Below are 27104 nucleotides of genomic sequence, written 5' to 3'. Positions count from 1 at the left end.
ACCGCTCAAATTAACGCATACTTCCCTGTACTAATCCACCACTAATACTTTTTGGGTTCTGGAATAGCGTGCTACTCGCCGAAAAGTGCTTTGATGCCTCGCCAATGGAGTAAGCGCTATATAGATACAATTACAATACAATAAGACAAAAAACACTTGTCACTATACCCCACTGCACCAAGCTGAATTCAATACTGTGTTCCTCTGGTCACACACAGATGTTTGCAGCGATTGCATGAACCAACCGAGGTTCCTAACATAGGGCATCTCTCACTGAGTAGTTAGACTAGCATTTTTTTTTCATTTAAGGTATGGGTTATGTTATATGCAGATACCGGAAGGTGAAATAAGAACAAAATAGTTACAGAATAATATTCACCCTGACTCCTCAGTCGGGGTGAAGATTTCTCTATGATAAAGAATAGAGAAAAATAAAAATGTATTAAACTTGGAAAAAGGTAGTAAAATATTTTTATTCAATATTAATGTATTTTATTATAAAATAAAAAACGCTACAGAAGTATTCATTTCATTTTGAATTGAATTAAAACTTTAGTTAATTTAAATATTTAAAATTAAATACAAGTTTTAAAAACATAAATGTAAAAAATCCACCTACTGCAAGAAAGATTTTCTATTGTGTATTAATCTTTATTTAAAGTGATGTATGGAATCAATTCAAATTATTTTAATTATATTTTACAATAATTTTTAAATTAAAATAAAGTTACTAAAATTGCTTATAATTAAATAACACATATATATGATTAGATTTTATAACATTAAATGATATTTATTTTTATTTTTATCTATATTAAATAGTGTAATTTAAGTTAAAATGATTTGCTATGGGGTTTTATTTTAAGTCCCTATCCAGGATAAGATGAGGTGTCCAGATCTGCTTTAGACGGGTGATAAGGTGTTGGGGGCAGGGGCGGGGCTTTGGTTATCGACCGGCTGTAGTGCTTTATAAATATCCCTTTCACTCGTGCACAGTGCCTCGCTTATGCTATTACCCAACTCCGTAGCCTCATTTTATCTGACGAAAAGCTGGGCTGACTGTGCCAAGAGTTTGACCTCTGACCCATGGGCTTTCGCTAGTTATCACAACCCCTGCGTTAGGCAGCTTGAAGTTATCTGCAGGACTGAAGGGTGGGCTTCGAGGCGAGTGACCTCTTCTCCCCACAACATTGCGGCATCGGCTGGCTAGACAGCGGTGACCTCTGACCTTCCCTCACAGACCACGCCGGGTTCTTGTCAATACTACAAAAGTAAGGGGTGTCCGTGGCAGATAAGGCCCGCCCAGTGAGTGGGAGCTCTGATTGGTGCCCACGGGGCCTCACTCACACTCACCGGAGGGCAGCTCAGCTCGCGCACATCATCACCCTGCTGCCGCCTTTGCTTTAGATAAGCTAACTCAGGGGGTTAATGCGGCTGCTGCACCTACCTGTGTGAAACCCGCAGGTTACATGTTACAACCCCAGTAGGAAAACTCTGGCCCTGATGCGTTTCCTGTTGAAATCTGTGTGAAAACTGTCGCTCTCCGTCTCCTAATACAGTAAGATAGCTTAGTGGGTGAATGCGCCTGCTGCTGTAACCTGTTTTAAACTACGGGCCACAGGCTTCTTTCCTAGTAAGCTTGCTCAGGGGATATAAAGCTGTCTGCCACCCACCATTCACCCACCCCTGAGTTCCTGCACTCAGGAAGCCGGTCACTGTGACATTAATCTTTCTGGTGGAGTGGTACCGTCCATTCATGGATGTAAACGTTTCCTGTTCACGCGGATGTGCCCATTTTTTATCGATTTGCTATGATCGTCGTTTTCTGGCACCGGTACAAAACATATTTAATTCATGTAATTACTTCTTAAAAATTTCTGTTTTTGAAAAGGAGCGTCGCCCAACTGCTTCTGAGTAAAGAAAAAATAAAATAATAATAACAGGATGTTATTATAAAGTTTTTCTCTACAGAGCAAAGTTTGGTGGGGCGGGGCTAGGCTTCCGTCACAGTGCAGGAGGAGGAGTGGTAGATGCACCTTAAGTGCATGACAGGTTGGCCGGCCATCTTGGGTCGGCCAAACAGTCATGCGCATTTAGCATATTTTCCGCCGGGCTGCAATGCACAGCCTGGGTGGAGATCATTCACAGGCTCGCAGTCCCCGCCTAAGCACCGAACCAGGGCGCTCAGACCGATTATGACGCTGCTTTCAAAGTGACAGAAGCGTCGTGATTGGCTTAGGGGAGCCTGGGTGCTTCCTGCTTCTGGGAGTAAGAAAGAGTAGAGGACGACGTGAACTGGTAAGTGATCTTTATTTTTATTTTTCATGCCCCGCCACCCCTTTTCCACAGCAGCCGACACTAAAAAAACAAAGACTAAATCACCCTGTGTGGGGGTAATTGTTTAACCCTTTCGCTGCGGCGGCAGATCCGCTGCAGCGCTAAGGGGGTGGGGGGGCCGCGCGGCGCTCCGACGCTGGTGATGGAACCGCTCCGTTACGCCCCTCGGGTGGGCTGTGCTTGTGACAGAGCGGTTCCGTCACGGCCCCGCCCGCTCAATAGAACGTGCTGCGCAGGCGCGGCGGCCGGGCCGTGATGGAACCGCTCCGTCACCAGCCCAGCCGAGGGGCGTGACGGAGCCGTACCGTCACCAGGGTGGGAGGGGTTAATGTTTTCCATGTGGGTTCTGTGGCGGTCTTGAACTGCAAAAAAACAACATATGACCACCCTTTCGAAGCAGGGCGGATGGTTTGATGTACCTGCCCACTGATCCCAACTCCATCAAGCATCAATGTATGGTTTCCAATAGCAGAGCCAGGAGGTGCACCACGGTCAGACACATGACGGCCCACCTAACTCTAAATAGGGCAGGGGGACCATCAGTGTGGCGGAAGGATACCACTTTATTTGTGGAGGGGTGCCCTGTCCGCCAAACTTTAAATAAGGCCATTAAATGGTGTGAGAATCTGTCCGGTTTCTTTATAGATAAGATCCAAATGATCCAGGACAGCTTTGCGACTAGTATCCACGGGCAAGCGGTGCCCTCTATTCAGAAGCCCCCGGTCTCTGACTCATTCCTCACTTCTTTGACGGGCTTATCACCCATTTCCCTGCTGGATTCTCTGTCCATTCTCAAATCCCTGAAATTGTGTTCGCCATCCGATCCCTGTCTAGTTAGGCAGTAGCAGGAGCTGCTGAAGTAGTTAATTCCGAAGTTAACACCATTATTAATATGTCGCTTCAGACCGCCACAGTTCCACTCGAGTGGAAACAAACTAAATTGCTCCAGCTTCTAAAAAAAGCCCTCTTTAGACCCTGTATGCTAGCGAGCTACCGACCCATCTCACTCCTCCCGGCTGTGGCGAAAGTGTGTGAGAAGGCAGTTTACAAACAACTTTCCAACTATGTTGAGTCACCCGGTGCCCTCCACCCAGCCCAGTCAGGATTTAGGGCCTCTTACAGCACAGAGACCGCGTTGTTGAGATGTCGGAGGCTGTTAGAGAATATTTGGATGCACGCGGCAGAGCGGCCCTGATTTTACTGGATCTCCCTGCCGCCTTTGATACGGTGCCCCATCGCCAACTCTTGCCCGTCTCTCAAACATCGGAATCTCAGGTTTTGTGTTCGACTGGATTAAATCATTTTTAGAGGACAGAACACAGCAGGTATGGCTGCCCCCGTTTTCCTCCGCCCCAAGAAAGGTGACCACAGGAGTTCCGCAAGGCTCTACCCTGAGCACCTTTCTCTTCAATGTATACGTCACGCCTCTAATCTATCTGGCGGAGGAGCTCGGAGCTAAAATCATAGCTTACGCCAATGACACTCGGCTCCTCTTTACGTGGAAGGAAAAAGATTTGTCTCCGGATCTGGTCAAAAACTGTCTTTCAGCCGTTTTTAACCGGCTTGCAAAGGCTCGGCTCAAATGCAACGAGGACAAGTCTGAGGTTCTTCTGTATGGGACTTTTCCCCCTCAATTCAGGGAAGATCTTTGGCCTGCAGATTATCCCAGGCCCAACTCAGCTGGCAGCCCGGTTAGGAGTCTGGGGGTCTGGTTTAGTGAGGACCTCTGGTTCTCTACACAGATAAAAAAATTGTTTGGAGTGGGCTTCGGCACACTGAAATCACTTAGGAAACTCCTGCCATTGCTGCCCAGACCGGTCAAGGAAATGGTGACTCGTGCCCTCATTTTGTCGCGTATTGATTATGCTAACGCATTATATATCGGCCTTCCTGGATAACAGCTGAAAAAGCTGCAAACCGTCCAAAACGCGACAGCAAGAGTGCTGCTTGGTATCCCTGGCAGATCAAGTGCAAAGCAACATCTTCGGGATCTGCCTTGGCTCCCCGTGGTGCAACGTGTCCAGTTCAAGGCCCACACCCTTGCCCACGTTGCCCTATAGAAATCCGGGCCGCCATATCTCAGAAGATGCTTTGGTTTTCACGTGCCCTGAAGACAATTGCGATCTGCCGCATCATGTCTTGCAGTCATTCCCCGATTTCACCTTACCCGAACGGGTGGGTAGCTCTCTTTCTTTTAAGGTAGACAAAGCCTGGAACGCCCTTCCTTATGAATTGAGAAACACTCAGGATCTCAGGTTATTTGAAAAGCCTTGCTTTCTAACTAATTATAGCTCCTCATAACACCTTGCTCTTTGTCTCCTGCAGCTGGCTTTCGTGCCCGGACACTCTTGAGTATCCGTGCGCACTAGAAGTGCTTTATAACATAACATAACATAACATAACATAACATAACATAACATAACATAAATGGATTGGCTGCTGAGATTTCCTCCCGTAAACCTACTTACAGCAGAGGATTTCTGCCACTTTTTTTTAATTCAACTTCTCAAAGATTTCAGTTTCATCTATAAGTTCACAAAGTTGCAGAGGAAAATATTTTACTACAGGCAACAAAATCCTGATACCCTGTGTCCGTAGGAACATTACAATAAGCCCCATGGAGTATGAAGACTAATTTCTAGTTGAATAAACTTTAAAAAAACTTTTCTCTATAGGGAGACTCCACAGTCACGGTGAAGATCTCTCTATGGTAAAGATTAGAGAAAACTAAAAATGTATTAAACTTGAAAAAAGTTAGTAAAATATTATACTACAGAAGTATTCATTTAATTTGGAATTGAATTAAATCTTTAGTTAATTTAAATATATAAAATTGAATACAAGTTTTAAAAAAATGTAAATTTAAAAAATCCAACTATTGTGAAAAGGGTTTTCTATTGTGTATTAATCTTTATTTAAAGTGATTTGTAGAATCAATTAAAATTAATTTAATTATATTTTACATACATTTTTAATTTAAAAAGAAGTTACTAAAATTGCTTATAATTAAATAACAAATATATATATGATTATATTTTATAACATAACATTATATTTATTTATATTTGTATCTATATTAAATAGTGTAATTTAAATTAACAATATTTGCTATGCGGTTTTATTTTAAATCCCTCCCCACACTATTTTCTATGAGAGGGTGTTGTAGTTACACTGGTGAGTCATATGTGATGAAGGACGTAATAATGTTTCTTTTTTTGGCAGTAGTAGCATATGTTTGTAAATTTCTTTCCACTCCTTTTCTCAAGATGTGGAGACGTGTAAGTCTACACTTTTGAGTAACTTTGCACAGATATTGTGAATAGCCAAAAACAATAATATTATTCAAAAGTGTAAGAGTAAATTATGCATGTAAATTTCTCACAAGTATGTTACTTTTGCGAATGGCTCAGCTGAGTGTAATTGCTTGTATCTTGAGTGTCTGAGTGACAACTCCTCCATAACCTGTTAAACCTTGAGCCCCCCTCTTCGTGGTCTAGTGTACAAAGGGAGTTACTTAGTTATTTCATTGGCAAGTAGTAGTTCCTGAAGCTGTTTGATCACAAGCGGTAAGTGACAGTACCAGTGGTTAATTTGTAAAAAAAAAAGTATGTGCTGAGGCTCTTGTCAGGAGGCAGCTTGCACTAGCCCATTTCTCCTGTTAGCGCTGCGTAAAATAGAACCAACTTCTAACCACGAATGTGGGGAGAGGATATGACATAAGGGCCAGAGCTGTTGACTTCGGAGCAGGGGAACCAGGTTTGAGTCTCGGCTTGTACTCACATTTGGTGATTCTGGGCAAATCACTTAATCTCCCCATAAATGAATGTGTCCTTAACTGATGCTTATGAAAAGCACCGGTGTTGATGATTAAGTGCCAGCGCTGAGCACCGGAAACCACCATCTCAAATTAAGCACTGGACAGCACCCACACATCATACTGAGTAATACAAACCAGCTAGCCAAGAACTCACAGAGTGACCGGAATGCTTGGTTACGGAAATGTTGTCAGGTTCTCCCCTACTTGAGCTCAAACTACTGAGCTGCGGCTCCTCTCATCCTGTGCCAGACAGGCAACCAAAATAAGCCCTAACCAGAATATCCAAGCCAGCCTTTCATTGCTTCACAAGGGGGAGAGTAGTGAGCAAGCATGCCTCTGCAGGTTGTGTGTGCAGATATGGGGTTTCTTCTCCCTCAAAGATATTTTAAAAACAAAAAAACAGTGCAAAGTAAGGTACAGTTTTCAAAATACTAGCTAAGCACTTTCACGTAGAGGTGGGCGAGCCAATGATGGGTCAGCCAGATGCCAGGCGATGACTCAGTTCAAGGTCTCCTTGGACCCCTGAACCCAAACAGGCCGAGCTTTCATGTAACTTCTGCCTGCCACCCACACTGCAACTCTTGCACCAAGAATTAAAAACAAATGAGGGAACTTTGCTATACAAATGGAGGTGAAAAGAGCTACTCATCCAGTGGCTGAATTGCACAACGTGAAACAAGAAAACTTGGAATCCCAGCTTCCCCGCTTGACTAAACTGTGTGATCCCAGGGAAATATTTTACCCCACTGTGCTCTCTTTTTTCTTCATTATTGCATATATGAGAGCACCTTGACATGCATTCGTACAGGATGTGCACCGCATATAAACCTCTTTTGTGTTTGATTTAATAGCCTACAACGTAGCTTCATGTGTAATAATATTCTAGGCCACATATAGGGTGCTCATGACAACTGACTATTGTGAGTGCCTTACTTTCCTATTCCTTTTGTAGGCTCTAGATCTAACAGGACTCTGAGTTTACTATGTGCAGTTACTCTAGCATGTTAGCATGTTAGAAGCGAATCCCATCCTTCTACCAACTCCGGATAACACGGTGCTCTCTCTCATCTGACCCTCTTCTTCAATTTGACTCCCCGCGGTTGTATACTACAGGCCTCTTGACGGCGACGCCTTTCCGCTAGCACCAAGATGCTCCTTGGAGTGAACGTGGCGCTTTATAAATGTATTCATTCATTCATTGTCTGGTTGCAAAAGACGTATTATTGCCTTACCAAGATCTTACACTGGTGCATGGGAAAATGAATGCAAATGACTCCTGCGTCATTCTGCTAACAAGTGCATGCATTCTGATGCATGTGCGCATCAGTAGGATGACACGCCCCCATGCTGCACAGTGTCCCAAAGCTGTACAGCACCACCAAAAGCAATTGACAAAGCCAAAACATTCCAAAAGGCAAGACCTTTTGGCTTTGCCGCTGCTGGTTTCGTTTGTACACTTTATCCTATCAGAAATGTTAGCATTCTCTTGGGAAAATAGTAATACACTTGCTAGGCAGCAGTTTCACGAGTTTCGCCTTAATGCCTTTTGCCAATATTCATGTGCTGCAAGTTAACACATGTATACATCACTTTAAGAACTACTTAAATGATCAACTATATTTATGTTTGATTTTCGCTCATTTTGTTGTGTAGCTCTCAGATGCTGCAAGCAGGTTTCTCATTGCCCTCCCTGGCAAATTTCAGTCGTTTTCACAGAAAGTGTGACAAATAACACAGAGGGAGGCAAATGTTCATGTATTCCACTGCAGAATAAGTTGGCAGCCCCTAGCACAAAATATTTGAGTTAAAAATATGATTCTATTTACCAAAGTTGCATTACATTATCCTTAGTAACACGTTTTGTTAGGTCTCGCCTGTCGATGCGCATGCGCATCGAGCAAGCGAGACTATGGTGGCTTATCCACTCTTTATCCAACTTGCAAGGAATCGTGGCGATTCCTTGCAGTGCACGAGAAATTTAAGCTCAATGCGCATGCGCATTGAGCTTAAAAGCGCGTGCACATGCCCCCAGCCGCCTGCCTTGCCTACTCTCCCAGCTGGTGCCGCTCCACCCCCTGCGGCATCAAAGGCTTTCACGGCCGGCCGGCCATGCTTTCAGTTTCACGACCGGCCGGCCGTGTGAAGTACATTTTAAAAGCCCGCTCTCCCTGCTCCGCCCCCTGCTCCGGCCGAGACGCACTTCTCCTCCCTCCTCCCCCCTCCTAGGTCAGTTCCAGTCCACCTCAGCCCAGTAGTTGATGTACCGCCATCATGGAATCCCACTGAGTGCTTGTGATAATTCCTTGCTGCTATTTTCTTGCACGGTTTTTGAGTTTGGAAATCGGTTAATGGTGAGATAAAAACAGCAGCAGATTTTTTTAGCATTTTTAACGTACATATGGGGATTAGCTTCGCCCACCCACTCCCCATATCTCTGCCACATTAGTTATAGTCCCATTTTGTGTCACTCAAATTTAGATATGCCCTGACCCCTGCCAGCTGCCAGGCCCCTGCTCCGCCCCCTCCCCTGCCCGCCGTGTCGCTCCAAAGCAGCCTACGGCCAGTATAGATAAATCTGTAGCTCTGAATTCGCAATGTATAAGCACACCGATGATTGGGGAATACTCCACAGTCTGAGCAGAACTTTGAAGTATCTATATTGTTACTTTTCATTGAAAAAAGCGTGAGTTTTGCTTTTTTTCTTCAGAAACATTACAATAATTTGCAGTTCACGGAGTTCACAGCAAAGCGTCCAACCCTAAAAGGGAGTTATTAATGTCACAACTGCACGCAAGTGTGCTTCGGCCGATTACTGTGCATTTTGGGAGTTGCACAGATGACTGCTCAAGAGTGTGAACATTTATTGCTTCATCAACGCTGAAAGCAGTTGCTTTAGGTGCACAATGTTCAAACGCACACATCCCATATACCCCCCCCCCACCCCCCGTCAGCCACCACGTGCTTCCCACATTGAGCAACGCGGTCAGTATGCCGGCTCTCACGTGGGTACCGTTTCCTGTAACTGAAATGCGACCATGCTTGACAAACATCCCGCGCACAGGAAAAAGCCCCACCCGGGCTGCTGCTCTCTCCCTCCGTCCCTCGAGCCACAATAAGCCGCTTCTCACAGGGTGATTCCAACGCCCTCCAGAAGTAAGCACCAGGTTCAGACCTCCAGGGGGCATTTCTCCTCCCCCCTCCCCTTATCTGCCGTTCCTTTGTCTGTTCCTTCTCCCTGCTCCGCCCCCTCCCCTGCCCGCCGTGTCGCATTTCTCCTCCCCCTCCCCTTATCTTCCTTCCCTCCGTCTTGTTTATATCTGTAATCTATTGACTTTCGTAAAAAGCCGTGGGAAACGGTTTATGGGGTGATGGATGTTCGCCTCGACTCTGGGAGTAGGGCATGCTGCTGGACTTTGGGAAACCATGCATTCCTTCCTCGAGGACCAGACGTCTCTGCAGAGGTAAAACATTTTGTATATTAAAAACAAAACTCTGCCTTTCCCGCGACAAGTTCAAAGGTGCAACATTCAGCTTATAGGACGGACACATTCTAAACAAACTGTGCACCTAACCCTGCTCGAGAGAGTCCTCGTGGGCGCAGGCTGCCTCATTTCCTGTTGCACGTGCATACCACAGCCTGTCCTGCTTTGCAGCACCCCGCCCCAAGGGCTTGGCTCCCTTCCAGGAAGCAAGGACCGCGAGAGAGGGGGGGGGGGAATTGAATTACTATTTGAATCACATTTTAACCTCTCCAATTATATATTTTTTATAAACCGTTGCTTTTTGTTGTGCGTCTAGAAAACCTGGTTTGGATCACGCCTCCAGGATATAAGTTTAAGAGCGTTTTTCACCCACAACAATCCTCGCGGTACAGAGTGGAATGTATATGCACATGGACATCAGCTCATTAATTCGCTGAGGATAGCGAAAGTGACATCACTGATTATTTGACTCCTCGCCAATGACAGCACACATTTGACTGCCAGGCCCACCTTTATCCCCTCAAGAGACTCCTGTTTCATGGTGCTGGGACCAAAGTTAAGAGCAACGAGAGGCATCACTGATTATTTGACTCCTCGCCAATGACAGCACACATTTGACTGCCAGGCCCACCTTTATCCCCTCAAGAGACTCCTGTTTCATGGTGCTGGGACCAAAGTTAAGACACAACCCCTCACTCACCCTCACCCTCACTCACCCTCAACCACTCACCCTCACTCACCCTCAACACCTCACCCTCACTCACCCTCACCCTCACCACCCTCAACCCCTCACCCTCACTCACCCTCAACCCCTCACCCTCACTCACCCTCATCCTCACTCACCCTCAACCCCTCACCCTCACTCACCCTCAACCCCTCACCCCCTCACTCACCCTCACTCATCCTCACTCACCCTCAACCCCTCACTCTCACTCACCCTCAACCCCTCACCCTCACTCACCCTCACTCACCCTCACTCACCCTCACCCTCAACCCCTCACCCTCACTCACCCTCAACGCCTCACCCTCAACCCCTCACTCACCCTCACTCTCACTCATCCTCACTATCACTCATCCTCACTCACCCTCACCCTCAACCCCTCACCCACCCTCACTCACCCTCACCCACCCTCACCCTCACCCTCACTCACCCTCAACCCCTCACCCTCACACAGTGCAATAGGTCTCAGACCATTTCAGTTAGAGCTTTTAGAAATGTTTATGGCTTTTTTTATTTGTAATTCTTTAGCATTGGCTACAGGAAACAAAAATGTTAAACATTTACAAAAAAAACCCATAAACAATTCTAAAAACACTAACTCTAATGGTGCGAGACCTATTGCATTTCCAATGCTTGTATTGTCTATGTTGGTGACAGCAATCAATTAAAGGCACGGTGGCTCTCTCGCCGTGCTTTTTAAATTCACTATTGTCACCCCAAAGTTTTGGGGTTCTACTGTGGGTCTCTAATGGATTTGTGGTTTGTAGGTTTAATGCAGTATACCATATATTTTTAATGTAATTGTGGTTTGCAGATTTAATGCAGTATATCATATATTTTTAATGTAATTGTGGTTTGGAGGTTTAATGCAGTATATCATATATTTTTTATGTAATTGTGGTTTGGAGGTTTAATGCAGTATATCATATATTTTTAATGTAATTGTGGTTTGCAGGTTTAATGCAGTATATCATATAATTTTAATGTAATTATTAATTGTATTAATTATTTTTAACGTTATACTATATTTGGTGGCTCATGCAGTGGTAAGGGTGAAGGGGTGACAGTCCAGCGGGGGCTGGAGGGTTTGAATTTACCCTCCTTCTTCCTCCTCTTTCCCATCGCGACCCCACCATCCCGGCCACATTCCATGGGCCCTGGGAGTCGCGCGGCCCAATCGTTGCGCATGCGCAGTACGGCCCTCCCTCGCGCCGGCGCCATAGAGTTTGCGCCCACCGCGGGCAGAGCGGCCCGGTCGCGCAGTGCTCTCTGGGATACGGGGTGTCTGTCTGGGGCAGTTCCGGATTCCCCGCTGCGGCCCGAGCGTTGGTCCCGAGAGGTGAGGGGGGCAGCGGCGCGTGGGGCTGGCAGAGTGGGGGCGCACCACGGGGGCAGAGGCCTTGGAGGGGGCTGCCACGCCCCGGTGCCGCGTGGACAGCGGTTTATGAGCACATTCCGTGCATACCGAACCCTGGGCTCCCACGGCCACGTCTCACACGCTGGGGCGGGTGTGGCCGCCACCGGGGGGGCCATGGACACTAACCGGCGCTGGGTGGGCGTGGGACCCTCTAGACACCCGTCAGCCCGTCCCACGAGGCCTCTGTCACCCCCGGGACCCCCTAGTCTCGTGGCTGTGGCTGCATCCTTCAAGGAAGAGAGGGGGGAGTGGAGGGGAGTGTGTAACTTGCACACTTGTCACTATTTCCTCCTGTATTACACTGTTTGCTACCTCATGTATCGTTTGCTCACAATTGTCACTTTTACCTCATGTAACTTATCGTCTGCTTTTGTAATTTTGTTCTTTTGTAATTTTCTGTTCCTATTGTGAAGCGCTCTGACGCCTTCGGGTAAAGTCCGCGCTATATAAAAACGCATAAATAAATAAAGGGTGCTGAAGGTGGGTGCTGAGAAGGGGGTGACAGAAACCTGGTCTAGAGAAGGTGGGGCAGGAACTTGGAGTGTATAACTGAGTGTGGGTGGGTGGGGTATGAACTCGGAGTGTGGAACTGAAGGCTGAGGTGGGCGTGGAACTAAAGGTGAGGGCTGGGAAGGGGGGACAGAAGCCTGCGGGTGAGCAGATCTCTAGATGCTGCGATGGGACAGGACATTTGAGTGTATAACTGAGTCTGGGTGGGTGGGGGTATGAACTCGGAGTGTAGAACTGAATGAAGGTTGAGGTGGGCGTGGAACTGAAGGTGGAGGCAGGCGCCTGGGGATGAGCCGATCTGGAGATTAGAAGCTTGGTTAGGGCAGGAGCTTGGATGTATAACTGCCTATGGGAGGGTGTGACAGAAAGCAGTGGTGCACGTAGTAGAACGGAAGGTGGGGGCTGTGGTACATTTAGAACTGAAGGTGGGGGATGCGGTGCATTTAGAACTGGAGGTGGGGGCTGTGGTGCGTGTATAGCTGAAGGTGGGGGCTGTGGTGCGTGTATAGCTGAAGGTGGGGGGCTGTGGTGCATGTATAGCTGACGGTTGGGGCAGTGGTGCATGTAGAGCTGAATGTGGGGGCTGTTGTGCATGTAGAGCTGAAGGTGGGGGCTGTGGTGCATGTAGAGCTGAAGGTGGGGGCTGTGGTGCATGTAGAGCTGAAGGTGGGGGGCTGTGGTGCATGTAGAGCTGAGGGAGAAAGCTCGAGTGGGGGTAGAAGCTCTGGCGGAAGCTCAGGTGGGGGCTGTGGTGCGTGTATAGCTGAAGGTGGGGGCTGTGGTGCGTGTATAGCTGAAGGTGGGGGCTGTGGTGCGTGTATAGCTGAAGGTGGGGGCTGTGGTGCGTGTATAGCTGAAGGTGGGGGCTGTGGTGCGTGTATAGCTAAAGGTGGGGCTGTGGTGCATGTATAGCTAAAGGTGGGGGCTGTGGTGCATGTATAGCTGAAGGTGGGGGGCTGTGGTGCATGTAGAGCTGAAGGTTGGGGCAGTGGTGCATGCAGAGCTGAATGTGGGGGCTGTGGTGCATGTAGAGCTGAAGGTGGGGGGCTGTGGTGCATGTAGAGCTGAAGGTGGGGGGCTGTGGTGCATGTATAGCTAAAGGTGGGGGCTGTGGTGCATGTGTAGCTAAAGGTGGGGGCTGTGGTGCATGTAGAGCTGAAGGTGGGGGCTGTGGTGCATGTAGAGCTGAAGGTGGGGGGCTGTGGTGCATGTAGAGCTGAGGGAGAAAGCTCGAGTGGGGGTAGAAGCTCTGGCGGAAGCTCGGGTGGGGGTAGTACTGAAGGTGGGGGCTGTGGTGCGTGTATAGCTGAAGGTGGGGGCTGTGGTGCGTGTATAGCTGAAGGTGGGGGCTGTGGTGCGTGTATAGCTGAAGGTGGGGGCTGTGGTGCGTGTATAGCTGAAGGTGGGGGCTGTGGTGCGTGTATAGCTAAAGGTGGGGCTGTGGTGCATGTATAGCTAAAGGTGGGGGCTGTGGTGCATGTATAGCTGAAGGTGGGGGGCTGTGGTGCATGTAGAGCTGAAGGTTGGGGCAGTGGTGCATGTAGAGCTGAATGTGGGGGCTGTGGTGCATGTAGAGCTGAAGGTGGGGGGCTGTGGTGCATGTAGAGCTGAAGGTGGGGGGCTGTGGTGCATGTAGAGCTGAAGGTGGGGGCTGTGGTGCATGTATAGCTAAAGGTGGGGGCTGTGGTGCATGTGTAGCTAAAGGTGGGGGCTGTGGTGCATGTAGAGCTGAATTTGGGGGCTGTGGTGCATGTAGAGCTGAAGGTGGGGGCTGTTGTGCATGTAGAGCTGAAGGTGGGGGCTGTTGTGCATGTAGAGCTGAAGGTGGGGGCTGTTGTGCATGTAGAGCTGAAGGTGGGGGCTGTTGTGCATGTAGAGCTGAAGGTGGGGGCTGTGGTGCATGTAGAGCTGAAGGTGGGGGCTGTGGTGCATGTAGAGCTGAAGGTGGGGGGCTGTGGTGCATGTAGAGCTGAAGGTGGGGGCTGTGGTGCATGTATAGCTAAAGGTGGGGGCTGTGGTGCATGTATAGCTGAAGGTGGGGGGCTGTGGTGCATGTAGAGCTGAAGGTTGGGGCAGTGGTGCATGTAGAACTGAGGGAGAAAGCTCGAGTGGGGGTAGAAGCTCTGGCGGAAGCTCGGGTGGGGGTAGAACTGAAGATGGGGGCTGTGGTGCATGTAGAACTGAAGATGGGGGCTGTGGTGCATGTAGAACTGAAGATGGGGGCTGTGGTGCATGTAGAACTGAAGATGGGGGCTGTGGTGCATGTAGAACTGAAGATGGGGGCAGTGGTGCATGCAAAACTGAAGGTGGGAGCTGTTTGCATGTGGAACTGAAGGTTGGGGCTCGGGTAGGGGTAGATGTGAGGGAGGAGGCCCGGGTGGGGGTAGCACTCAAGGTGGGGTCTGAGAAGGGTGGGACATAATTCTGGGAGGTGAGCAGAGCCAGGTGCTTGGAGCTGGGTGGGCCTGGCAATAGTGAGAAAGTAGTGCTGAATGTAGGGACCTGTAGGAGCAGAAATGAGGTGGCGAGTGTGCGACACAAACCTTTATCTAAGCAGAGATGGAACTCTGGCTCTGGGGCCAGAGCATGGAGGTGTGTAACTACCTCTGTGGATGTAGGTTAGGAGCTTAGGGTAGCACTAAGGATGGAGGGCGAGGAGCGCGTGACAGAGAAACTTTGGGTGTGAGTAGGGATGAAGATGGTTGTTTGGGAGTGCGGGCTGGAGGAATGGTGCACAACTGAAGGTGGAAGTTGGGACAGAAACTTGGGTGGAGAGAAAAACTGAAGATGGAAAGTTGGAATTTGGGATTGGTACAATAGCTTGGGTGGGAGTAGATGTGGAGAAGGAAACTGGTCTGGGTGAGCCAAGAACAGGGCAAAAGATGTGGGATTGAGAGCTATGGTGTGAGAAGCTGATGGTGTATAATTGAAAATGGGGAAGATAATTTAGAAATTTGAAGCGTGAGGAAGGTGAAATGAGGATCAAGGAGCTTACGTGGGTGATGCACTAGTGTTGAAAATGGAGAGCAATGGTGGGTGGGACAGGTTTGGGATGAAGGGCAGAGCTGAAAATTGGGATTTTGGATCTGGTCAGTGTAGAACTGGAGCTGACAGCAAAAGTCTCCCTTTTTTGATTTTTTTGCACAGATTGAACGTAGTACTTAAAATAACATTAAAAGCAGGATGTCACATTGGAATATAGACAGATGTGGGAATACTTTAAAAAAAGTTAATATTCTGTGTTGTTTTCTAAGTGTTGTTTTCTAAATATAAAATATGTCTTATAAGTATTAAGCTAAGTATTACTAATTCTAGACCGGTTTTGGCTTATCTGGGGCTTCATCAGCGAAAAGCAGCTTGATATCTTTACTGGTATACACGGCGCGCTGAGGAAAACCGAAAAGGTGTGGGTAGAATACTTGAATTAAATTCAGCACTGGAAATTACTTGGGGCTGTATCCCACTCTATGCAGAGCCCAGCCTTATGCAGATTAGCCTTGCTTCTGCTCCATTAGCAACAGTTCAGTCCAAATGCACTGGCTAAATTCCCTCTACAATGGAAAGCAAGAAACTCCAGAAGGGGCTTGACCGAATTCTGTCTTTAAGGATGAGGGACAACTTAATTCGTATATTTTTGTAATTAAGTATGCCCACGCATAAGTCTTGCGCTGTAAAGGTCCCACCCAAGAGGTCAAAATACCTCTTGTGGACCATACACAAAATATTTCAGTTGCCTTGGGGCAAGCCCATTGCTTACGATGAATTTGCTTTCTTGTCACTCATTTATTTGCCTCTTATTTATTTTCCTCCTTGTATTTGGCCCACCCGTGAACATATCTTCTTTACCATCCTCAGGACTGGATGACTTGCAGCCTTCCACTGCTCACAATCAGGGACAAACTTTTCTTTGAGCACTCAATGAGAGTGCATGTGATTTCTTGCTCTCTCCTTTTCGTGCTGCTTTCCCCTTGAAATATGTCTCTCCCACCCATGCATGTGGCATAACAGCTAGAGCTGCTGACTTTGGAGCTGGGGGACCAGTTTCGAGTCTCAGCGTCAGTTCAACATCCTGTGATTCACGGCAAATCACTTGGGGGGGGTAATTACAGGTTCGTAATCGCTGAACCCATGATGTCAGTCCCTGGACCGCCAGATTGGCGATCCACCAGTTGTATTACAATTACGCCGGTAGAACCGCCACAGGCCCGCAAGAGATCATGGACCTCCTGGAGACCCTATTAAGCTGACTGTGCCACTGCAGCACCGCCTGAGCATATTAGAAATGTCCTCACTACCTCAGCTTTCATGGCTGTGAGGAAACACCTACAGGGCCCCGTTTCATCAGGGCCATGGGGTATCTGCAACGTGCCCCTGTGTGCATTCACCCCCTAACCTGCACAGTATTGACTGCAGAGTCCATGGCGTGAGTAGGAGAATGGCCTTTGGTGCTCCTATTGCAGTGCCTTTTTAATGGGCAACCCCCACCGCCCACCAGAGGTATCATTGCGACTTTGGTAGTGTGGGAGGGTAGCTGCCTGCTTCCACATCTCCACAGTCGCCATTAGGCTCTTAATCCCCCCGTGCCTACCAAAAATGAATATGTTCTTGTGTAATATAACTGGTGCTCTTGTAAAGCGCTCCAATACCTTCAGGTCGAGTTCACGCTATATAAAACTGCAACAACATAAACATTTATGCTGCTTGTGACTCCGTGCCAGGGGTTGAGCAGCTGCACGTCTGTCATTGAGCGCCTTTGCTCTGTTTGCCTCACCATGCACGACTCCGCGCCCTGCAGTGCAGGCCTCTAGCGCCTAAAAGTGTTTTCTTTAATGTTGCTTCTGTGAAGGTATGGTGAAGTTCACATCCTGCTCTCCTATGAAGTCACTTCCTCTTTGTGGGGTTGGTTGGCAGTTCACATAATCTAGCGCCTAAAAGTGTTTTCTTTAATGTTGCTTCTGTGAAGGTATGATGAAGTTGACATCCTGCTCTCCTATGAGGTCACTTCCTCTTTGTGGGGTTGGTTGGCAGTTCACACAATGGTAGCCCGTCTGAAGTAGAGATATTCTAGCAAAGCCTGTTTTAAACATTAAATGCTGTGCGAAGGTTTTTTTTTTATGGTTAAACCCGGCAGAAGTTAACGGTTGGTGAGAAGTAACTTTGTGCTGCTTAGAATTAAAAGCGCGTGTGGCTGGGCTTTGTCTAGAGTGCAGAAGTAGTAAAAAATAATGCACGTGAAAATGATGGTGAATTAAGGCTTGTGATGAAGAAGTTAATGAAGTGCCTATAGAATGCACAAAGTGCACTCCCCAAACCAGCTCTTATCTTGTTGGAGTGCACGCCTCGCTCCATGTTTGGATGTTTCTGCTGCGCATTCCTCGGTAATCGCAGCGTGAGTCCCAGGCCCCGGCTGACCCGTCCGCTTCCAGCGAAGCCAGGCTGCCCTGACAGCTGGGGGAGTGGAGGCGGCTGCAATCTCACAGCTGCACGGACACAATGTGCCATCAGCCTAGGCAGGAAATGAAGGGAAGAGGGCCCTCTTTGTGCCTGCCTAAACGACGCCTCTCCTTGCTCACTGCACCCGCACTTATATGTGGATGTCTGAATTAAGTGTTGGGGCACCCCCGCCTTTCCAGTACTGGGTGGCATAGGTCTAAGAGCCGCAACTCTTGCATGGACCTGCCCAGATACTTCACAAGTAGCTTGGACATTTTAGTTCGAAAGGCATTTGTATAATTTCCCGCCCCTTACGAAGTCGGAAGAAATTTGCTGGTAGCGAGTCCATTTATATAGAGTAGTTAAAAAAACCTTCCGTTGAGGTGGAGCCTGTGCTGTCGTGTGTAATGCGCAGAGATTGTGTCCAAGCATGTTACGCAGACATGCAGTAGCGCATTGTGCAAAGGCATCGTAATTATATTGTGTGGTGTCCGTCCAGGAGCATAAGACACAAACCACGGGCACGTGAAGTCTAACCCACCAGTAGATGGGTATGTGCTTGTGGGACACCCCCGCGCCGCACGGCCACCAGCTGCTGCGTGTGCCCACTTCCTTGCCCTCTGCCTCGCTGCCGGCTGACGGCTGACTCCGCTGTTGGTTGGTTGTTTTGGCCTTGTTTTGACCTTCATTTGTGCCTGTTTTTCTTGTTCTTTTTTGTACCCGTGTTAGCGTCTTAAACCCCATTTGTATTGTTATTATTATTTTGTTGCCGTGTCAGCGTTTCTCCTTCCTGTTTGCCCGCCTACCTCGCCGCCCTCCGTCTTCCCTCCCCGCTTCCCGCCACCACCGCAGACCCCGCCCCTTTTTTCCTTCTGTTCCCTCCCCGCTCCCGCCTCCCAGCTGCTCCGCCCACCCGCGCACTTCGCCTTATATGGCGACCGTGCGAACGCGCGCAGCGGGCGCGCCGATTGTGCGCCGAAGGCGCGCCAAAGGTAAGCCCGTCTGCGACCGGATCGCGACCAGCGCCAGGACCCCTGGCCCACGAGGACCCCGACCGACCCGCCTGACGTACTCCGCCGCCACCCTCATCGCACTCAACACCGGCCGACCCCCAGAATGCCACCAAGCCACCCCACGACGCACCCACGGACCTTTCAGCTGCCACGCCTGCAAGTTCACCTGCATCCGGATCTGCCTCGCACCAGCACCCGCCAAGTCGAACACCAGCAGCACCCACCTCAAGTGCATCCTGCTCAACACCCGCTCCGTCCACAGACACGCCATCGAACTCTGGAGCCTCCTAGACGCCACAGCCCCTGACGTTGCCTTCCTCACGGAGACCTGGATGAACGCCTCTTCAGCCCCCGACATCGCCATCGCCATCCCAGAGGGCTACAAGATCGTCCGGAGGGACCGCAACGCCAACCAGATGGGAGGAGGCATCGCCATCATCCACAGGAACACCATCCGTCTCACGACCAGCACCGACAACACCCTGACCAGCGCCGAACACCTGCATTTCCAGATCCACACCAACCCGAACACCACCCTTAGAGGCACCCTGATCTACCGACCTCCGGGACCACGCACACAATTCAGCGAGGACATCGCCGACTTCGTCAGCCCGCATGCCCTCCCCTCCGCTGACTACATCCTCCTGGGGGACCTCAACTTCCATCTGGAGAACAACAACGACCGCAACACCAGCACCCTGCTCGACAACCTCGCCAATCTTGGACTCAAGCAGCTGGTGTCCACCCCCACCCACCTCGCCGGACACACACTCGACGCCGTCTTCTCATCCAGCAAAGACGTCGCCTTCAGCCACGCCACAGAACTCCACTGGACGGACCACAGCTGCGTCCACTTCACCTTCAAGAGAACGACGACCCACCACCACCAGCAACAGGCCGCCCGCAGAAGCTGGAACAAGATCACAGCAGACCAGCTCGCTACCTCCCTGAGCCAGCACCCTCCTGCCAGCTCAGCGAACCCCAGCCAGGCCGCCGACAACCTCACGAAGTGGATCAGCATCTGCGCGGACGAGCTCGCCCCGCTGAGGACCCTGCCCAGCAGACCCGGCAGCAAGAAAGCCCCGTGGTTCTCCGACGAACTCAAGAGCTCCAAGAAGAACTGCCGAGCCCTCGAGAAAGTCTGGAGAAGGGAACCTACACCGGACAACAGGACCACCCTCAAACTGGCCACTCGGAAGCACCACCAGCTGATCCGCGCCGCCAAGAAAACTGCATTCAAGGACCGGCTGGACAACAACGCGCACAACAGCAAGGAACTCTTCAACATCGTGAAAGAGCTATCCAACCCCAGCGCAGGAAACAACGACATCACCCCATCGCAAGACCTCTGCGACTCCCTCGCTTCTTACTTCCACAACAAGATCGCGGACATACACAACAGCTTCAACAAACAACCAACGCACACCATGACCGAACAACCACCCCCCACCACCACCCTCAACGCCTGGACCCCGATCAGCACCGAAGACACCATCCGCACGATGAACTCCATCCACTCCGGATCACCGACCGACCCCTGCCCTCACCACGTCTTCAACAAGGCCGACGCTGTCATCGCACCCCAACTGCGAGACATCATCAACACATCCTTCGACACCGCCACCTTCCCTGAGAGCTGGAAGCACGCCGAACTCAGCGCTCTACTCAAGAAACCAACAGCGGACCCCACCGAACTCAAGAACTACCGCCCCATCTCGCTCCTCCCGTTTCCAGCCAAAGTCATCGAGAAGACCGTCAACAAGCAGATGGCCGCCTTCCTCGAGACGAATGGATCCCTCGACCCCTCACAGTCCGGCTTCCGAGCCAACCACAGCACCGAGACCGCCCTCATCGCCGCCACCGATGACATCCGAGCCCTGATGGACAACGGAGAAACAGCGGCCCTCATCCTCCTAGACCTCTCCGCGGCATTCGACACTGTCTGCCACCGCACCCTAGTACAGCGCCTCAGCAACGTCGGAATCCAGGACAAGGCGCTGGAATGGATCATCTCCTTCCTCGACGGACGAACACAGAGAGTCCGCCTACCACCGTACAAGTCAGAGGCCTCCGAAGTCATCTGCGGCGTCCCTCAAGGATCCTCTCTGAGCCCCACCCTCCAACGTCTACATGAGCCCCCTCGCGGCCATCGCACGCCAACACAACCTCAGCATAATCTCCTACGCCGACGACACCCAGCTGATCCTCTCCCTGACCAACGACCCCGCCACCGCCAGAGCCAACCTACACGAAGGGATGAAAGAGGTAGCCGATTGGATGACGACCAGCCGCCTGAAACTGAACGCGGACAAGACGGAGGTCCTCATCCTGGGCTCTTCACCCTCCGCCTGGGACGACTCCTGGTGGCCTCCCGCCCTGGGCACCGCACCCAAACCGACAGACCATGCACGCAACCTGGGCTTCATCCTGGACTCCTCCCTCTCCATGACCAGGCAAGTCAACAACGTCTCCTCGGCGTGCTTCAACATCCTACGCATGCTACGGAAGATCTTCTGGTGGATCCCCACCGAGACCAGGAAGACCGTCACCCAGGCCCTCGTCACTAGCCGACTGGACTACGGCAACGCCCTTTACGCCGGTACCACCGCCAAGCTCCAGAAGAGACTCCAGCGGATCCAGAACGCCTCAGCCAGACTCATCCTCGACATCCCACGACACAGCCACATCTCCGGACATCTGAGAGACCTTCACTGGCTCCCCGTCAACAAAAGAATCACCTTCCGCCTCCTCACCCACGCACACAAAGCCCTACACGACCAAGGCCCGAGCTACCTCAACAGCCGGATCAACTTCTACGCTCCCAAACGCCACCTCCGTTCAGCCAACCACGCCCTCGCCGCCGTCCCCCGCATCCGAAGAGCAACTACGGGAGGAAGGTCCTTCTCCTACCTGGCCGCCAAGACCTGGAACTCCCTCCCGACCGACCTGCGCCTGACCCAAGACCACCTCTCCTTCAGGAAGAAGCTGAAGACCTGGCTGTTCGAGCAGTAGCGGCACCCCACCCTCCCCTAAGCGCCTTGAGACCCTACGGGTATGTAGCGCGCTCTATAAGTGTCATTGATTGATTGGTTGATGTGCAGGAGCATAAGACACGTAAACCATGGGCACCTAAATGTCTACGCCGCCAGTGGATGGGTCTGTGGGGGTCTGTCCAGGAGCTTAAGGCGTGTACACCACGGACACCTAAAGTCTACCCCACCAATATATGGGTCTGTGGGTCCATCCAGGAGCGTGAGGTACGTAAACCATGGGCACGTAAAGTCTACCCCACCTATATATGTCTGGGTCCATCCAGGAGCGTAAAGCACGTAAACTACGGGCATGTTAAGTCTACCCCGCCAGTAGGTGGGTCTGTCCAGGAGCGTGAGGCATTTAAATCACGGGCATGTAAAATTTACCCTGCCAGTAGATGGATCTTTGGGGTCCGCCCAGGAGGGTGAGGCACATAAACCACAGGCACCTAAACTCTACCCCACCAATATATAGGTCTGTGGGTTCATCCAGGAGCGCGAGGCACGGGCACGTTAAGTATACCCTGCCAGTAGATGGGTCTGTGGGGTCGATCCAGGAGCGTGAGTCGCGTAAACCACAGACAACTAAAGTCTACCCATCTACATATGGGTCTGTTGGTTGTTTCAGGAGCAGAAGGCACGTATACCACAAGCACCCGGTCTCTGGGCCTATGTATGCCACCAGTAAACAATGCACTCCTAGGCCACTGGTCTGGCTTCATATTATATCCAAAAAGCATGGCTGCCTGTCAGTGCTGCTGTGGACGGGGAGTGGTCACACTGTAGGGGATTGGAGGGAAAGAATAGTTCGTGTATGGAAAAGTGTCCGAGTCATGCGTACTGGCCCGAGTCCCTCCATGCCTTCACCTATTGTAAACAGGGAAGATACCGCTATAAGTCACCCTTTACCTCAACACCACTTAACTTTATGCCCTAGGAGCAGAGATTATATAGAGGCCATGCATAATGGAGAACATTGGATGTCACAAGACTGGCTTGTAAAGAAAATCCGTGTGACATTTAAGCACTACATAGAATTCAAGGGTAGGGTCTTCCCAGACAATCACTTTAAGAGTCAATCACAGGTTTAGATTACAAAGAATAAATGCACAGTATCAATTTTCCAAATATGGGCAAACAATTCTTATGCACAATATTCCGTTTTTTGGTCAGGACACTTACGCTTTGCACAGGAAGAGAAAACCCTGCATGTGTGTGGGGTTTGGGGGTCCAGCTATGAACGCGGTCATCTCTGCAGAAGTAGCTCTCTGAGACTAGACACCTGCTCAAGATCGCTGTTTGCTCCAGGCCATCCGCAAAGTATGTCTGAAGGGATAGAGAGTGGAAGTCTGTTATAATCTAATAAGTGATTGATGCATCCTCTCTGTTCATGCCCTTGCCTTGCTGCTCAGTCTGTGATGTCATCAGAATGTTGAGAGTGTTTGAGTGGAAGAAGTAATCAGTTGGTGTGAGGGGCTGAGCAGTGATGTTACTGCTCCTGGTGGGGCATTACATGAGGCCTAGCATGAGACTTCATATGGATCCTACTTGAAGAATAAAACTGTGATCCTGAACTACATTACTTGGACTACGGATCTTTCTTTCAATTTTAACACTGGCGATGATTTTTAAGAACCTGCGTGCTATTTTAAATGGAGAATGGACTTTGGACTAAAGAAACCTCATGTAAAAGTGGATTTGAATGGACATTGGAATTTTGGAACTGAAGAAACTACAATCTTTGGAACTAAAGACATCTAAGGACTGTTGATTTCAACAAACCTGGCACCCCTAATGCCCCATCAGTGACCATTTCATCGGTCCCCCCAGTAAGTGCCAGTTTATCTTAGACTTTACTTTGTTGTTTGGAAGTCTTCCTGTCTTTTCTGAACTGTTCCTGTCTTGTAACATGTTGACAGAGAACATCATCTGTGACCTGGAAATTATTTGTGTACTACTGAGAACTGTACATTTGGGTGTTCCTGCTACCCGTTGGATTTTGGGAATGTTTTACCAAGGATCTAAAGTGCCAATTCCTAACTGCCTACCTGTCTTTGAGAAAGTATGCCAGAGTAGCGACCTGCTCCTACCTACCTGTTTGCTGCCTGTCTTTGGAGGGCTATTTTGTGTCTACCTATCAAGTACCCAGTACTGCTGACTGCCACTCGGCACGGCGTCACCATGCGTGCCGCCATCTTGTGGTTGGTGGCTCCATTGATATACATTGGCTGATTTCCTGACTGCGTATTCCTCTATATTCAACGAGGGTTCGCTGCCAGTCATGTTTTTTTTTCTTTTTCGGTGAAAAATAAAGTTTGTGGGACAGACAGAGCGTGCCATTTCTTATGCTTATCTGCGGTGACACACACATTTTATGAATTTTTTTCCAATTTAACTCAGCATTCATTTTTAGGTCTCGCCTAGACGAAAGCAAAGCGAAGCTTTGCTGTCTGGCGAGACAACTTATGTAGTTACTTTTCGGGGAATGTGGACAGCAGAGTTCCACGCGCTTTCCCTTGCCGAGATTGAACCTCGGGAGCGCGCACGTCGCCGTGCCTCATAAAGCCTCACTCACGCATGCGCACATACACAGCCATACACACACTGCATACACACACGCACCCCCCTTAAACAGACACACGCGCACACAGACAGACAGACACACACACACACACTCAGACACACACCTCTCCTCTCCCTCAACACACTCACCTGTTCTGGCGGTGCTCGGCGGCGGTTCTAGCTCTCGGGCGGCGGTAGCGCTTTGCGGGGCTCTCTCACCACATGAGAGCCCTGCCTTCCCCATGCGCCCGGCCGCTCTTCACCCGGTCCCCCATCTCGGGACCGGGACTCAATCAGGAGCCTTCATGGCTCCTCGCTCTCGCCGCAACGGGGCGGGACTTCCAGTTGGTGCCGCGATGTGATTGGCCGGGTCGTCGCGGCGGGGATTTTTTCAAAATGTAGTCTTCTCACAGGAATGTCCGGGGGCGGACTGTGGGCTTGCTATGCCATTACAGGTTAATTGATTTATATTTATATTGTGGTAAATTGATGAGTTTCCAGACCGTCATAGCACTTAAATGTAGCTATGTATATTTAACTTGCTTATGTGCTGCCAGGCTTCACAATGGTTATATGTTTTTTGTAGAATTAAAACAAGTCATCCTGCCTTTATCCCCAAAAACTAATTGCAATACCACTATCATGTGCTCTGGGAGATTTATACATCACAGTTGACACATTAGGCATTGGCAACTATTTACAATACAATTTTCTGCTTCCCGTCTTCACTCGGAATTTCTCAATGTTGACACATCAACATAAAAACCAAAAATTTAATTCTGAGCTCCACCAGTCATTAGCGAAGTGCAACTGCAACCTACAACTGGGTTGTTCATGGAGTTTGTATGTTAAGGGAATAGACCTCCAAAGTGAGGCGTAATGGCTAAAATCTGTTCAACTGATTATGCAACGCATGCGATTCGGAAAATGAGGTATGGGTTTCTAGTAAAGCAGAGCACATTACAAGTAAAGGAGGCACTAAAGACTGACAGCAAATGACTATGTTGCCTGTAAGAGATCAGACAAATACAATTAAGACCCAATACTCCTGAAGTGTGTGACCACTGAAAATAATCCATGAAAACGTCAGAGGTCGATTCACAAAATGTTCTGTGGCATGATCTTACACCTAAACTAAACAGAATATTTTTCAGCTAGAAGATGCACTCATTTAATGTTGGGTTGAATGTACAACTGAACCTTGTTTACACTCCCTGTCTGCAAGGATCGTATTGCAAATTAATGGCCAGGTACCAGTTGGATGATTTTGCAACGAGTCTGTAATGGCAGAACCACATCCGATAGGGAAGGAAAACATACTTTTAATCGTCCGTCTTGCACAAGTCTGATTGGTTACTTTTTGGTAGGTGTGGACCTATTTAATTAACATGGTAGTCCACCTAAGACAGGACAGTTATCACAACGCATTTTCTATGATCATAGCCCTTCCACCCTGTGGCATGGCAGTTGCCCCCTCCCTTTGATAGTAGACTGAGGCAATTTAACAACATGCGCTGAGTGAAATGTCAGATTTACTCTGAAGAGCTTGTGGTGGCAGTTTACAAAATCATACACCATCTGGAAGGGCTACTATCCGCGCCAGGGTTGGCACACTTGCGATGCACAGGAGAAGAGTAGCGCAGGACGCAATAAATTGTTTGAAGACCTGAGTAGAATCTTTGTTGAAACCAATAAAGCTGCATGGAAGAACTCCAACATGCTTTAACTCTTTCTGCAGGCGGACTTGGATTGCTCTAATGCAAGCCAGAGAGCAAGACAACAGAAATGAGATTAACTTTCGGAGGGTTGCGTGTAAAAGGGCAGTGTGCCACACCAAACGGGAGTGGGAGGCTGAGAAGTGGTGGACTTCTAGATGCTGTGCGAAAGGGAGATCAGTGGTCATTTTGGAACCTGGTGTCAACAAGTTCTACAGAAGGATTCCGCATTGTGGAGACCAATGTCTCTTCAGCTGATTCGGCCACACACTTTACTAGCTGTAGGTCCCGATAACATTCCTGGTAACCTCCTACAGTGAGATTCAACATTTTGGGTCCCTATTTTACAGTTCTTTTTAACGTTAAATTGAATGGTGGGGGGCAGAAATCGTTCCCTTATATAAAAAGGCTGCCCATCATTTCCATCTAATTATAGGCCAATCGGCCATATTGACTGTTCCCAGAAGTTATTCAGCAGAATCCTAGGAAGGTTACAAGAATGGCTAGATGCGAAGGAAGTGGACACCCCTTTAGGAATAGCACCAGCAAGCTGGATCAGTACTGCCTCTAAATGCTTTTCTGGAAGAGGGTGGTTATGGGAGAGGGTGTATGTATTTAGTGTTTGTAGATCTTTGTTCTGCCTTTGACCTGGTTCCGAGGCCCACACTGGCAGGGGCTGGCAGATATGGATATTTTTAAATACTTCCTGGCCAACATCATAAGACCTTGTGAGCACAGTTATGCACATGTGAGGTGTGGTTAGTTAGACAAGCTGACAGCACTTTAGTCGCAAGAGGGGTCCCGGCATTGGTAGATCATCTGCGCAAACATAATAGAAAGTGGCTGTGGGCCATGACTGGTTGGACTAGGCTGAGCATATTAAATCATTGGGGGATGGGGCACGTATGCAAATGAGCTGTCAGCACCTCCACGGTGCCCCGGATGCTTCTTCACAAGTAATTTTATAACTACATTGGCTATTGGAGTTAGGCTGTGTGTGTGTGGCTCTGTGTGTGTGTGTGTGGCTGTGTGTGTGGCTGTGTGTGTGGCTGTGTGTGTGGCTGT

General features: G+C 49.3%; 1 protein-coding gene across 1 annotated transcript in view; it reads left to right on the top strand.

Moving 5' to 3' along the window:
- Positions 1-11590: 11590 nt before the first annotated feature.
- Positions 11591-27104, top strand: part of LOC144792763 (septin-2) — a 329710-nt gene continuing 314196 nt past the window's right edge. The window contains exon 1 of the mRNA XM_078667947.1: positions 11591-11696. The gene's annotated coding sequence lies outside the window, so the exon portion shown is untranslated. The remainder of the gene's footprint in view (positions 11697-27104) is intronic.

The sequence above is a fragment of the Lissotriton helveticus genome, chromosome 11, assembly GCF_964261635.1.
Source record: "Lissotriton helveticus chromosome 11, aLisHel1.1, whole genome shotgun sequence".
Lineage (NCBI taxonomy): Eukaryota > Metazoa > Chordata > Amphibia > Caudata > Salamandridae > Lissotriton > Lissotriton helveticus.
Note: the sequence above shows the minus strand (reverse complement) of the source record. Positions and strands in the feature narration are given on the sequence as shown.